The sequence below is a fragment of the Protopterus annectens genome, chromosome 7.part0 (assembly GCF_019279795.1).
Source record: "Protopterus annectens isolate FY-2018-M chromosome 7.part0, PAN1.0, whole genome shotgun sequence".
Taxonomy (NCBI): domain Eukaryota; kingdom Metazoa; phylum Chordata; order Ceratodontiformes; family Protopteridae; genus Protopterus; species Protopterus annectens.
The window spans coordinates 1,048,228,899-1,048,242,847 of record NC_056739.1 but is presented as its reverse complement, the minus strand read 5'-3'; positions in this window follow the sequence as shown (position 1 = coordinate 1,048,242,847).

Below are 13,949 nucleotides of genomic sequence, written 5' to 3'. Positions count from 1 at the left end.
TGTCCCTTCTTACCTTTTTTTAAACAAAAAACATTACTGAATTATCACTTATGACATAGGCAATCATACATTTATATAAATAAAAACAAACCATACTGACATATTTTCATTTACAAACATTATACTTCACACATAATCTTCTATACAGTCATTCTTCCTCCAAAACATTGTTCCACATATATTGTTCCCACAGTTTACATTTTTTCTATGTAATTTGCTACTATCCTTTTCTAAAGATCCAACTTCCAGTTCTTTTATCTCTGTTGTTAAATTCACTACTTCTAATATTTATTTTTTAGACTTTGATTTTCATTTTTTAGTAAATGCTTTTTTTTGTCAAAGAAGAACTCCCCAGAATTAAACTCAGCAAGGCCTTACTGTGTCTAGGCAACTCAGATTCTTTATCACAACTAAAAAAAATAATTTCTTTAGTTACAACAATTTGCTCCCCCAGTATTACTGACACAGTAGTCTGCAAGGAATTTCTAAAGTCTGCCATCTTACCACACTCCTAAAAATATGTTTGCAGTTACCTCATTCTTCCTCGACATATCTCCAACATTTGTAATCCACCACAGGAAATTTCTTTGGAGTCTGCTTTGGGTATAAAATACCTGTGCAAAATCCTAAATCTTCTAGACATTGTTGTTGCATGTTTGTGAGCCATATATATATCTTCCCATTGTTTCTTTGTGAATTGCGTATCCAATCTCTGTCTTCCCAATCCTTTCTAGCATCCTCTGAGTCCTATAGTTATCATGCAATATTTTATATATCCTATTAATTATCCCTTTTTAACATCAGCTTTTGTTCTAGATTCTACTAAAAACTCTACCAGTGCTGGTCTTTCACTTTGCCTATAAGTCTGATATCAATCCTTATCTCTAACCTGAAGTCCAAATGTATTCTTGGTCCCGCCCCATTCTATTACCTTTCCCACTCTAATTATTTGCTCCCAATACCTTGCTTCCTCTGCCAGTTTTCTCCAGTAAATCCCAGCCCACTCTTGCCTATTCTCTGTATGCCTATTGCAGTCATCCCTATCAGCAGAATCTCATTTCTCCATTGCTTGTATAATGTTAGTCACATCCATAAAACAGAGTTTCAGTTTCTCAGTTTTGTATTATCTTTGGTTTACTATCTTCTTACATATCCTTAACTGCCATAACAGAATCCTCTTTAACCCATACTCCTAAGTACTTTATTTTATCATGTCCCCATAAATATAGGTATTGCTGAATCAGTTTGTGTGTATAAAGTCTATAGCTATTATGTTTGTTTTATCCCCATTAATTTTATATCCCAAAAAGACTTGAAACTGTCTCAGAATTTTCCACAACACTGAGATATCCTTTTCTGGTTTTATCAGGTAGAGACTATCATCATCTGCAAATAAATCCAACTTTTCTTGATTATCAATTATATCCTTGAATTTCTGAATCCCTTATTTTCTTTGACAATGGTTCAAAATATAACATAAATAAAGTGGAAAGAGGACATCCCTCATACCTACTTGGTTCCTCTGTTCAAACAGAACTTATCAGAGAACTCCCACTTCAATTTTCACCACTGATCCCTCATATATCCTCCTAGTTAACCTAATCATTGTGCCAGGGAATGCAAATGCTTCCATTGCCCTACTCAAAAAAATACCAGCTTGTTCTGTCAAATATTCTGTCTGTATCAAGACCAACCAATAACAGTGGCATTTTGTTACATTCTGCTTCCCTCTGGATCACCATTGTTCTATTAATGTTGTCAAATGTTTGACTCCACTCCACAAAACAAATACACAAACAGAATCCATTACACATAACAACACACACACCAGTGTCTCAGCAAATAAGCCTGCAAGGCAAAACATCTCAAAACCAAATATCCTGGTTATTGCAACTCCATAGTGAGACACACAGATGCCCCCCTCACCAGGCTGGACAAGGAAAAGGTCACATTCAGCTGCTTGTCAGGTGCCAGGATCCATCATATCATGCACACACTCAAGTTACTCAACAACAATTACCTTTATGAGTCTTTCATAATACATGTTGGGGTAAATTACTTGAGATGTACCTCTCTGGACTATATGAAGACAGATATGACTGAACTCTCAGACTGTGTGTCCCAGGCAGATATGTCCCTAGCCATAAGCAACATTCTACCTTCACCCAGGATAATGCCACAATACAGACAAAAGAATGATTGACTTCAACAAGTGGCTTAGCTTCTGGTGTCAATCCAGGGGGATCCAGCATCTGTCAGTCTGGGAAGTCATGGTTGAGAGACCACACTGTTTTGCCACCGATGGTCTTCACCTGTCTCCTCTAGGCTTTCGGATACTGGCAAAGGTGTTTGCCTCCACCACAGTGCCTTTTTAGGCAATGTCAAAACAACAAAATTTCCCATGTAAAAATTCCACTTGAAACAAACTCAAGGTTATGCTGCTTAGTGCTAGGAGCCTAACAGGAAACTGAGCTCCCTGGAAGCACTACTCACCTTAGAAGATGCTAAATTCTGTACAGTCACTGGGACATGGTTCAAGGCCACAGACAGCATCCTGGCCATGCAAGGCAACAATGCCTTCCACACATTCAAAACCCAAAATGAGCGTGAAAGAACCAAAGGTGGAGGTGTATCCATCTTCATTAAAGCCAAATACACATTGAGGCTGGTTAAACAGTATGATTCTCTTGAGCTATTCCAGGTCTAACTAACTATAGGTAAAACACCCTATAACATCATTGCTAGCTACAGGTCCCCCAGCATGAACCAAGAGAAGAACACTGCCTAACTGGACTTAACACAGTCACTCACTATACAGCCAAACACTTTGATCATGGGTGATTTCAACTCTCCTTCCACCGACTGGGTGACACACACAAGTGTTCCTGGACTTATTCAATGCAAATGCCCTGAAAAAGCTAATCTGAACCCCCACAAGGGGCTCCAATGTCCTAGACTTAGTACTCGTCAACATGGGTGCACTACCCCCTGTGGGTTTCCCTCCGTGGTAAGGTCAGACCATAAATCTGTCTTGTTCAAAGTAACAATCAGACCTGACACCCCCACAGGAGCAAAAAAACTGAAAACTTTTTCCAAAGCAAACTACAGCCTACTAGGTGATGTTATAAAAAGTTTCAAACCCCATGCTAACACAGCCAACAATGACTCCTATACAGAGGAGTCCACAAATGCCCTGCATAACCACCTAACCAAATGTATAGACTTGGCTCTACCTGACCGAATCAAAACCAGGACCTCACAAAAAAACAAGTCACCCTGATGGATCTGAAGTGTAAGTAGATTATATAACAAAAGAAAGAAACTGACTTGTAGGAACAAGAAGGAACTGACTCAGCAGAAGAAAGATACCCTCCACAGCTTGACCAAGCAAATCAGATATCTTGTAAAGCTAGTTACAAAGAAAAATTAGTATCCCTAGCTAAGGATAATCTTAAGGCACTTTTTAGTTATGTCCGAATCTAAAAGGTAATGGCCAACTATGTGCCGAACTTATAGTGGATAGTACCTCTCATACTGAACCTGAGGAAATTGCCAACCTGCTAACTGACAGATTTGGTGCAAACTTCATTCCCCGTCCCCACCAGCCATATTCCAAAGCATACCTGACACAAGTCTTCTACCTAGTATCTCCAAAGTGCAGGTCATATCCGTGTTCGACATGGCCTCTATGGGACCAGATAACATCCCAGGCTGCTTACTAAACAATCTAAAATGACCTATTTGAACTACTTGGTGCATTCTCTAACCTCAGTGTGAGCACTGGCTTTGTTCCAGCAGAGTGGAGAACAGCAACAGTAATCCCCTTGCACAAAGGGGGTCCATCAACTGACCCTGGTTACTATAAACCCATAAGCCTAACCAGCCTTATTTTCAGGTCTATATTATAATCTCAAAGGTTCAAAACTTTGAATCACTAAAGATCGAACTTTAGTGATTGAAGTCTTAAACCATCGAAACCAAAAAAAAAAAAAATACTAAATTAAAAAAAAAAACAACTAAATAGTGTGTAGGCAGGGGGCAAGCCCCCCTGCACACCCACACCCCCCTACTTAAATAAACCAACTCCGAGAATGCACTACATTGAAGTAAACAGAAATCTCTCCCTATGGAGATTTTCCATTTAAACGTTCGATGTAGTGCACTTAGGGAATTCTCGTGACAACAATATCATATTCGATATTGTCAGACTTTGAGATTTTAATATATACCCTTATTTTCAGAGCCATGGAAAGAATCATCATGGACCTTATCAACAAGGACATAGGTGACGTTCAAACTCTTGACCAGGCCCAGCTTGGCTTTGTTAAGGGTAGATCATGCCTACTGAACCTGGTGGATTTCTTCGAGAATGTCACCAAAGCCCTGGATAAAGGCAAAACAGTACATACCACCTACCATGAGTTAGCCAAGGCTTTAAATACAATTCCCCACTAAGGTATCATTTAGAGTCTCTCCCAGCTAGGGATTAACCCATACATCACTACTTGGGTAGCCAACTGGCTCACTGACAGAACATTTAGTCTCAAAGTCTACACTTCTACCAGTAGACCACTTACCAGTGATGTACCACAACGATTTGTGCTGGACATTTTACTGTTTGGAATCTATTTCTTGAAAAGTCCAGGTGAAAGTTGATGGCCTGTGGCTTACCAAGTTTGATGATGATTGCAAACTGGGTGCAACCACTGAGTCCTCAAACAATGTTAACATATTACAAAAGGGGCGAACACAAACAAATTATTGCTGCCAAAGCCACAGATTAAAACTAAACACAAAAAGTACATTATTATTCCCTTTGGCAAAGAGGAAGTCCCTGCAAATTACAATACTGACAGCTCCTCCCTAAGATCAAACCCAGTGGTGTGAGATTTGGGAACACAATCTAAACTTCGATCACCATATGTTGATAGTGGTGAGGAAAGCCTTCTACTTGGCACATCTCTTAAGTACGAGCACTGCATCCTAGACTGATGATGTTATAACTCCTCTGTACACAACCCTTATCAGACCACTAATACAGTACAATGCTCCCTTTTGCATTTATCTCACCAGACACCTGTAGCAGCTGGAGAGACCACAGAGGTTTCTCACCAAGAAAATTCAAGGTATCTAAAACATGACCTACATGGAAAGACTGAAAGCCCTGCCACTGTACTCCATATCCTACAGGCTGCTGAGAGGCGAATTGAGACTGGCCTACAGAGCAGTCTCTGACCCTGCCCTAATGGAAATGCTGCATGTCTACAAATCAAATGGGACAAGAGTCACTTGCTCCAGGGATCTCAACCTAGCCTGTGACATTACATTAATAGAACAGCTGAGCAGACAGATATATCTCCCCCTCAAATCCTTTCTTTATCAAATTCACATACTTATTTATTTCCAAATGTGTCTCCTGTAGCATAGCTATTTGCACTCTGCATTTCTTAATATAGTTCACTACTCTTTCTTTTTTTGTATATACCTGTGAGACCATTCACATTCAAGGACAATATGGAAAGTGTTGCCATTATCTTCTTCTTCTTCTTCACATTGAATGGCAACGCACACCTAGGGCCAATTTAGAGTGTCCAATCCACCTGCAGCATGTCTTTTGGGATGGGAGGAAAGTGTTGCCATTATAATAAGCTATTATTCCCACCTCTATATATATAAAACAGCATTTTAATGTCTAGTTTCAGCTTTTGTATTACATGCGTGCACTAATGTTTGGCAGTTTGATCTTTTATATAGTTGTTTCTTTTCATATCCATTTGAACCTATGTCAAATCTTACATTTTTTGTTTTAATGAAAACCCTAACCCCCCAAAAAAACACTCCCGCAAAATACCCCAATAATCTGTTAATATAATACAAATGCACAAAAATATGTACATCTTCAAATAATGAAATGTAATCCTCCAAATAGGAACAATTATCTCAGACTGACAGCTATACTTACTGGCTTTAATTGACCTGTAATAAAGGTTTCCATGCTAAGATGCATGGTATATTCTATGCTTCTACTTACACTAAGTGCAGTCTGATTTTGTCTTATCTTTATTCCTCTCTCAGATATAGAAAACCACTTGAATGCTTTCAGGAAACATCACATTTAAGCCACTGAAAGAAAAAAAATACTGTTTTTGTTGCCCTTATCAGCTTGATTCCATAAAAACATGAAAACCAGATGCACAGTTGCCTTCAGCCACAAGCTTTTCATGTTGCACTGTGAGTATTTATTTGCTAAAAGAAAACTTTTCATTACATTCAATGTTCATTTATTTACTTGCTTCCACTTAAAACATGCTGTTAGATCAAGACAAGGGCCTTAATTCAGTCATTTCCCTACAAAAAAGTTTAAAAAAAAAAAAAGAATATCAATTTTACTTATATCATTCTCTTTTGCTCAGGCATTCTTTTCTTTTTACATTGCAGTGCCTACATTTCTTAAAACTGAACAAGAAAGAAAGAAAGAAATAATAAGGGAAAAAGGGCACCTGTTTACTTTAGTATCCCTATTACACACAAAAAATAACAGAAAATTTCTTACTGTGTAGCATGCTGTATATGCCATGTTTTATAAAAATACTGTTAACAAAAATTGCTTCACTTACAGTTACCTATTTCCTTCTTCTTCCCCTCTCCTTAATGTTCTTCCAAGCATTAATGGCATGAAGTAGGGCATATGCTTTGGAGCCCCCTACAACTTTAACAAAGTCAAATAAGTCCAATATTTCCAGGTTTTCTTGTTCCACCATATTAAGAAATATGACTGATGCTTTGTAATGCCACACATATAAAGTGTTTCTTCTCCCTGTAATCTACAGCCAATCTCCTTACCTTCAGTTTCTGCATTCTCCGTCTTTACAAGCTCAACAATTACACATTATGACCACTAAACAGTGCCTACTAATATGTTTTCGAAGGTTGCTAGAGCCGAGTCTGGGTTCAACCTGCTCCATTCACCCTTGCAGCACTTGGGCTCACTCCACACCCCTACCCTACAACCATTCCCACCCACCCCCCACTCCCTACATTTATTCCAAACTAGTGACACCCTCTACCCAAACCATCCAATCAGGACATTCCACCTTACACACTACACTGCACTACTTAACCCACATCCCTCTATGAATACTGAAACAAATAATTCAAATTAGACTAAATCATTCTTAACCAAAACGTCTAATCACAAAATTCCACCCATACCAAAAATACTATTCTCTCCCCACCACCACCTCATTATAGGCTTCAACTATACATACATACAATCACTCTAATACTTCTAATACTAGTAATACACAGCTCCTTGTATCACACCAACATAGAAGAGCCCATCCTACCCAGTCTGCCTGCTACATCTACTGTCTAAAACCTAAACCTGTCAGCATTTCTATATCTGACTCTATCTTTAATATCACAGCCATTCACTACACCTTACTCTCTCGTCCAAATATCCCTAGCATTTATCAGAAATATGATAAATACATAGTCAAACTCCTAAAAACTCTAGTTAATATAGCATCCAAACTAACTCTTAGTGGGGACATACTGGCCCAAACACCAGTTTGAACAACTCATCTTTTCATCATAACAACCACTCTCAGACAACAATCATTCCCCCCAAAACATAACTGATATCCTACTGTTAAATATTAATATAAGAAGTATCAATAACAAAATCCATGAGTTGCATGCCAATCTCTCTTTCTATACTCACCTGATATTGTTGTTCTCATTACTAAAACTTGGCTAAAACCTAACATTTTCAAAATGATATTCTCCTACCAGGTTACAATATGTCAAGACAGGATAGGAAAAAGAGGTGGAGGTGTGGCACTACTCTTTAAAAGCCACCTTTCCTTAGAAATCTTGGGTGGGAGGTTGGCATAATGGTTAAGGTGTTTGCCTTACAGCCACAAGGTGCAAGGTTTGATTCTCACATGGGGTAATTGGCTAGGCTTAAAATGGTCCACAAGGGCAGTTAGCCTAGTATTAAAACTATAAACTATGGACTATGGAACAACACCAAACTTTGACAATGCTGAAGTAGTTCTTACCAAACTGAACATTAACCCCAAAAAATATATAAACATAATAGGTATCTATATCCCACCACGAAATAATATCCAAACATTAGAAAATATACTGCACTGGACCACAATAACATTACCTCAGGAAACAATCATGGGTAACATTAATGTAGACTGGTCAGACTGCAATTCCCATAATCCCAAAAATTACATCAATCTACATGGCTACACCCAACTCATACAAACGAGGTTAATAAACCACTCAGTAAACACTCCATTCAACTGGATCTTAACAAATAGACCAACTCTCCCCTCTCACTCTGGTTGTCTCCCAGACAAAGTGACCATTTCCCAACCTATCTACTTAGAAAAAGAACTAACCCAATAAAACAAACTATATACCAACAAATAAGAAACAAAAAAATCTTAATGACCTCATAAAAATCCTTAAGCACTTCAACTAGACACTACTTAAACTACTTCCCCTAGAAGAGGCAGTAGATTATTTTAATACTAGCTTCCTGACCATCCTAAACACACAAGCCCCTACCAGGACTTTTAAGAGTTAAATCTAACTATTCCCCATGGCTAAACAAAGATACTAGGTCTCTCCTAAAAAGAACAGACAAGGCCTGGGAAAAACTGGTACAAAATTAAATCCCAATCTACATTACAAACCTATTGGGAACTTGGAAATAAAGCTAAGAAGCAAATTAAACAAGACAAAATACATTTTTACTCAGAAATCCAAACTAAGCACCACAATAGCCACAAAAATTCTGGTCAGCAATAAATAATATACTGCTGCCGGGTAAAGTCAGCACACACCCCTGCCCCACTACTACCAATAATATAGACAATATCACTACCCAATTCAATAAATACTCTACTGAGACTATCTTAGCCTTGTCCAACAATCCATCTCCCACTCATATTACAACTACTTCTATGCCACCCAAAAACAAGACAACCTTCTCCCTGCAACCTGTATCTACTGAAATAATCAAAAGACTGCTTAAGAAATTAAAACCCACCACACCAGCTGCTGACAACTTACCTGCTGATTTCCTAAAACTAACTGCCGAAGGTATTGCCTACCCAGTGCATACGATGTTACTACAGACAAGGCTTTTGATGTTATAAAATTTTATTGGGGTTCTTTACTGAATGACAGAAGTCTAAAAAAAACTTTTAACTAAGAAACCCCTTCTTTCATTGAAAATAGGCCGTAGTATTAAGAACATGACTGTCCATAGTTATTTTTCAAGACCTAGTGTTAATCTAATGTTAGAACCTAGAATTGTTGGCGCTTTACCTTGTGGTAGCTGTTCAGTGTGTATGCATATTGTAAGGACATATGATAAAATTAATAATATTTATTACGTTTCTAGAGATGTATATAATTGTAACACAGGGCTTTATTTATGCCCTGAGATGCTCCTGTGACCTTTTTTCCTATACTGGAGAAACCAAAAGGTCTTTTAATGTGAAATTACAGGAGCATCTCAGGGATATTAGGAATAAAAATAATGAAAGCCTCATAGCAGTCCATTATGAATTATGTCATGGGAGATGGAAGTTGTTTAAAAGGTAGTATTTTAGAAAAAGTAAAAGTTCACAATAATTTGGATTTGAAGAATAAATTATTATACAAACAGACGGCGTTTACTTTAAAATATGGAACACTGACACCTGCTGGATTAAACATGGAATGCAATTGGAAATTCTTGTAATTAAATGAGGCATTAATTTTTGTTGGATGAATGCTTAATCATATAATTAAGATCTTAATTTATGTTATTATATATTGTGGAAGTATCTCTTTAAAAGCCTGCTGGCTGAGGTACTAGAGAGTGTTTTTTTTTCCCTAATAAAATAAGGAGTGCATTGGCCTTGTGGTAATTTTCTTTTGGTTTTATCCTTTGGTGGATTTTACAAGACAACCTTCTCCCTGCAACTTGTATCTATGGAAACAATCAAAAGACTGCTTAAGAAACTAAAACTCACCACATCAGCTGCAGACAAATTACTTGCTGATTTCCTAAAAGTAACTGCTGAAGGTATTGCCTACCCAGTATCCCATCTAATCAATAGCTCCATAATGGAACACAGAGCTCCAACCATCTGGAAAACTTCTCATATTATACCACTTCATAAGGGAGGCTCATCAACAGATCTGTCAAACTATGGCCCTATTGCAATTTTATCATCACTGTCTAAGATACTAGAGAGAATCATTCACAAACAAATTAAGGATTACTTGCATACTAAAACTACTAACAAATACTCAGCATGGCTTCCGACCATAGCGCAGTACTACCACAGCACTAATGACATTTACTAATACTGTCAACCTTCATGGAAATAACAGCAATTACATATCCTCTATCTTCCTAGACCTATCAAAAGCCTTTGATATGGTCTCACATAAACTTCTAAATGTTCTCACTGAGCCAAACCTATGTTAATCTACCTTTGCCTGATTCCAAGATTACTTATCTGGGCGTCAGCTAGTAGTACGTTGGCAACAATCTCTATCACCCATTCTTCCAGTGACCCTAGAAGTCCCACAGGGCTCAATTTTAGGCCCTCAACTCTTCTCATTATTTACAAACAACCTACATACCTCAACCCCACAAGCCTCACTCATCCAATATGCTGACGATTCAACAGTGATATGTGCTGCTATCACCATGCATGAACTTTAAACACTAACACAACAATCCTTCCTAGCACTAGAGACCTGGCTCACAAACTTCCATTAATTCTAAACCCCCTTAAAAATAAAACTCTTGATTTTCCAACCCACTAAATCAACAGCACCCATTACCACACTTAACATTGTTTCATTAAATAACACTATCATCTACCACACACCAAACTACTAGGAGTCTAAATTGATTCCAACATGAGATTTGACATTCACATATCCAAAACAGTAAAAAAAAAAAAAAAAAACTACACAAAAAACTTGGAACGCAATATAAGAACAAACACTAGTTCACAAAAACACTGAAACCACTATTGGCCAGTCTCACCTGATCTCTACTCTGCTATATGCAACTCTCATATTCACAAATCTAAGAAAAACTGAGTTAGCAAAACTGGAATTCTGCTACAACAAGATTGCCAGATATGCTACAAATTCGCCATTCAGATGACACTACTGTATAGGACTCACACAACTCAATTAGCTTGAACTCCCCCAACTTCTTCTCTTTAACCAGTTAACTACGGCCCATAAAATGTTCTACCAACCTGAGAAAACACCTGCCCTGCAAACATTACTTCAAGCATATTCCTCTACCAGAACTCTACGCTCCACCAACAAACCCCTCATTAAAATAAATACAGCCAAAAACCTAGCTGTTAAATCCATTTTCTCAAATTATATAGCAAAAATCTGGAAAAAACTACCAGCCATATGACATTATACCTACTTCAGCCCTGTCGCAATTTAAAAAAATAGTAAAAACTAATTTATCAAACAAGTGTCTGTGCCCTTACTCTACTCCTGATTAAACCATCTCTCTCAGACAATACCAATACCTCTACTACTTTGATACTAACACTACGCTTACTATAGGTCAGTTAGCTCTGATGCCAAACAAGAACAGTTAATCCTAATATAACCATGTCAGTCTATACCAGAATTGCACAATGTTGTAAATCTCTCTCATTTCTCTATTCTACGCCCTATTTTAACTTTATAATTCCTGATAGAAAATTAATAATTCCTCATGGTGTGTTAGCTACACTTTACTGCACTACATTCTTGTATAACAAGTTACTAAACTTATAGATAGGCTACTGATTGTTTAACCATTATCTAGTACTTGTATCTCTCTGTGTAATCAACTCTAATCCAATATTGTTATACTGTATGTTTTATGTAGAGCTTTTCTCCCCAGGCCTCCACTGAAAACGGACATGTGTCCAGTCAGACTTTCCCGGTAATCAAATGTAAAGCAAAATAAATAAATAATTTATTCATTAACTTCTGAGTTGCTTGTTTTCTACCTGGTGATCTCCATTTCCCAACTCCAGTCTTTGTCTCATTTTCTGCGCACCCCTGGCTCTTCTAGTCAACTCCTGTGCTTTTTTCTGGGTCTCAAACATTTTCCTTTGGGACATTGGAAAAGGTTTCACTGTTAGACTTTCTATGAGGTTTATTATTAGAAGAATAAGTAGAATCTCATTTTTGTTTGATATCCCATTTTTTGTTGGGCAAACTGTTGCATTTCCTTGTTAGCATGTTTTGCATCAAAAAATGAGTTTGCCCTCCCCCGCAAAAAAAAAATATTCTGAAGATGGCTAGATACAGCAGCTTGAATCTCATACTTGCTTCTCAATATTCCCTTATTTCTGGAATAAATTTACTCCTATTCTGCCTGTTGTACAGTGAGTAATAATTTTCCACAAATACTTGAATGTCTCCAGTTTTTACTTCTTTGCCCTTCTGTCTCAGTTTTGTCAGAATCAACTATTTCTGCTGGTAGGATTATATTTTTACTTTTAGAGGTTTTGGCTGCTTTCTTGTGGCCAGGTTTGGAGCATACACATGATGTGCCTTTTCAATTAAAAACTCCTGCTGTGGAATACCAGTCCAGTTGCTTATGTGTGCTTTCATGAAATTAATACAGTCTGTTCCTTCCAGTTTCTCTGGTACAGCAGAAAATCTCAGGTTTTCCCTATTTTCCCTGACCTCTAATTCTACCATTTTTTGAAATATCTCTTTTTAACCAGTCTCATACTCAGTCAGAATTTTCTTCATTTCAACCTCAGATTTTTGCAGTGTCATCAGCTCATCTGAATATCTGTTTAAAACTTCTTCCATTTTGTTTATTTTAATCAGCTCTGAGCACTTTTGATCTATCTTTTCCTCTAAATTACTGGAAATCATGTCTTGCACCAAAGCTGACACTTGAACTACTGTTTAAGATTGATTTTCTTTCAGGTTCTCTAAATTTTTTCTTTGTTTGCATACAGGCAATGCACTTACTAGCCAGTAACTGAAATTTGCCCAAAAAGACAAATTCACTGGCTGTCTTTCTTGAGTTTCTATTTTCACACTTGGAGAGCCGGAATTAAGCTGTAATTCCGTGTTCAGTCAACTTGGAAGTCCCAAAAGTAATTGAAGTATTGATAAGGGAAGATGAAAATTGCATAAAAATAAACAGAATTTTTAAGCTCAATACATGCAGAGAATTGTTCAGGAGGAGGAATGAGATTAAGGAAAGGTATGAACTGAACGATTTATGCAATGTTGGTGTAAATGACAATTGCTAAAAAACATGTACATTGCATGAAAATAATGCAAAATGTTACGGCTTGTTTTCTTTTCTATTAATGTCATATTTTAAATGTAATGATTTAAAATAAAAATAATGGTAACTCTCTCCAGCAATTTTTATTTTATTTATTTATTTTATTTATTTCCGGTTTGATTACCGGGGAAGTCCACTGGGCTCTGAGAGTCCATTTTTCAGTGGAGGCCCAGGGAGAAAAGCTCCAAAATGCAGATTATACTAAAAAAAAACAGTCTAAAATCAAGGTGTTGAGAGTACAAGTACAAATGCATAAAAATTCAATACATAGCATGAACAATACTGCTCATAGCGAGAGAATGTGTCATACAGAATATGACGTACATAATCATTTACATAAAATTCACACCTTTAAAGTCAAAAGCTAATTAAGCACCCATCTGCCTTTTCCTTCTGATTATGATCTGTGCCTTAGGTTTGGAAAGCAATGTCCTTCTTCCTTGCTTATTGTCTTCTAGGCCTGACTTAACAAGGATCATCTCCTTGTTTTTTTTTTTCTGCTTGGGGATTCTTCCCATCCCTGAATTTTCAACTATACTTGGGATGAGGTACACAACTTAATCATTACTCTATTCTCTTATCTTTC